Source organism: Cicer arietinum, chromosome 4 (genome assembly GCF_000331145.2).
Source record: "Cicer arietinum cultivar CDC Frontier isolate Library 1 chromosome 4, Cicar.CDCFrontier_v2.0, whole genome shotgun sequence".
NCBI lineage: Eukaryota > Viridiplantae > Streptophyta > Magnoliopsida > Fabales > Fabaceae > Cicer > Cicer arietinum.
The window spans coordinates 37592002-37594640 of NC_021163.2; the positions used below are offsets into that span (position 1 = coordinate 37592002).

The following is a 2639-nucleotide window of genomic DNA, read 5'->3' on the forward strand; positions in this document are numbered from 1 at the left end:
TTGATTTGAGTAAATATTTTAAAATATCAGTTTTAGGACGATCAAGTTGTACAACTTGTGTCTCAAAATTTAAGGAGTAAAGAAGATGTCACATCTAATTCAATCCTTTTAAAAATATTTTATATTATTATTGAGTTTCAAAACTATCAAGTAGTACAACTTGTGTCTTAACAACTCAAATAAAAAAAATTCACGTCTAAATAATCAAATTTAAAAAAGTTAAATTTATATTTATTTATTTATAAAAATAAGTTTTTATAATTATCAAGTTGTATAAATTGTGTTATGCTACTCGTTGATTAAAAGATGTTATTTTTAAATAACCCTTAAAAATAATTTTAAATTATTAATTTGTCGCAACTTGTGTAGAACCGCCAAGTTGTCGCAACTTGTGTCATAATAATTCAAAAAATAACATATCTAATTAAATAAATTTATAAGTCTATTTTATATTAATTTATTAAGAAATAATAAATAAATAAAATAAAAAGAGAGTTTTAGAGCAATCAAGTTGTACCACTTGTGTCATAACAACTCAAAGATTAAAAAAACGTCGCATCTAATTAATCTTTAATAAAAATATTTATTTATATTCTTTTATGAAATTTGTTTATGGAACAATTTAATTTTTAAATTATAAAAAGAAATTAAATGGGCTGAACTCTCAAACAAATATGTTTGCTTTTTTGTTGTTTTTTTTTGGGCCCAACTTATCATTGTTCAGGATAACAAAAAAAAACAAGTAACCCTCCCTAGATGCACATTTGACAAGAGAAAGAGCAGCTGCTCTGTTGGTGTTTGCAGAAAACTGGAATGGAGAGAAAATGAAAGCAACAAAAAAAAAGAAAAGGAAAAGAGAAAGAGAAAGAGACGGAAAGATACCAAGATGAAGCCACGAGAAAGAGAAGAGATCAAGGAGGAGGGTGCGGCCGCTTCAAAAGGCACGGTTGCCGTTCCGACGACGGTGGGTGACAGTACAAAGGTTTAGTTTTTTTCCTTTTCTCTATTCTTTTTCGTTTTCACACACAAATTTGATGTTTGTTTCAGTGTAATACTTTGCTTTCCTGATGAGTATTTGCTCTTGTTTTGGATTAGTGTATTCTTCTATTAATCATCTCATGTTTCAAAGCATTCAAACTAAATTGTTTTACTGATCTTCTCCAAAAAACAAAACTCTCCGCCTCTTTTTTCTATGCGTTTTTTTTATCTCAATAGCGTTAATCTCCTCCCCCTTTTGAAAATTAAAAAGATGTATTTATAGAGTCTTTTATATGTTTAGTTGTTTTTTGGTCTGTGCCACTGTTTGAGTTTGAGCTTTCCAAATCCTTGTTTGATGTTTTAATTTCTTTGCTCATCATCTGTATTTTCCTGCACCACTGATGCCTTCATAAATTTAGATTATTTGTTTTGATCTGTTGATCTGCTGAGCTTATTCATTTGTCTTTTAGTTTCTTTTTTTTTTAAACTAAAAAATTTGTCATTTAGTTCTTCATAATGTGTACAAATACTGACTTATAAATTATGTTTTTATGTTTCTCTAATTAGTTACAAAGCAAAGGTCAATGACACTGCATTTGAAACAGAAAGGCAGCAACAAAACAAAGCCAAACACTGCATCAGAAACAGAGAGGCAACAACAATAACAAATTAAAAATTATTGTAATTTAATTTGATTTAATATTTATGGTTGCAATTTGATTGTAATTGTAATTTAAAAATTATAACTTGATTTGACGTTGTAAATTGATGAGCCTACTTATTGTAAATATATTTACTTCCTTTTTTAATATATATTTCCTTTTTGATTTATTTTTAAATAAATTGGACAAAATTAGGGTACTACATAAATAATCATGTGTTTGATACACACATGATAACCTATATGATAACATTTTATTTTGTCATGTATTTGATACACATCTCATCATGATATAATATAATATATATTATATTTAAATAACAAAATTATCATTGTGAATAATTATATATTATTTTTTAAAATTAAATTATTATATTTTAAATATTATAAATTAACAAAAAAAGTAAATGAGTAATGAAATAATTTTATATTTAACCTATTCATTGACACTACTAAATAAACAATTTAAATTTTAAAAACAAAATCGTGAGTAACCAAATAATTGGCCAACTAGTGTCAATTATCCTCAACAACTTGACTATACTAAGCTAAAAGGTTGAGAAGACTTGAATATAGTCAGACTGACTAGAAGGTGTTAAGTGAACTTGTAATTCCATTAGTGTATAATGGATTAAATCCTTTTGTGTGAAGGGGCTAGACGTAGCTACCGTGTTTGTGGTGAAACAAGATAAATTGACTTATGTTTGTTTCCTTATCTCTTATTCCTATTTTCAACATCACCAATTTTTTGTAAAATTATTTTAACTAAATTTTTGGAAAAGAAAACACAATTCAAACCCTTATTTTTTTTCCCCTACAATAGTTTTCAGCCCAATCTCAAGGTTGAGCGATTAACTGTGTATGAGTAAAGATCTTATTATTACAACTAACTCTTGAGATAAAGCTACAGGTGGAAATGTTAACATGTCTCTCTTGTTTTATGGGGAAAAATTTTAATACTAGAAAGGTCGGCAGAGAAGTTTCTACATCTTACACGACG

At 27.1% G+C, this 2639-nt stretch overlaps 1 pseudogene; it reads left to right on the plus strand.

The window, feature by feature from the left end:
• Positions 1-886: 886 nt before the first annotated feature.
• LOC101497195 (pentatricopeptide repeat-containing protein At2g44880-like) overlaps positions 887-2639 on the plus strand; it is a 33910-nt pseudogene continuing 32157 nt past the window's right edge.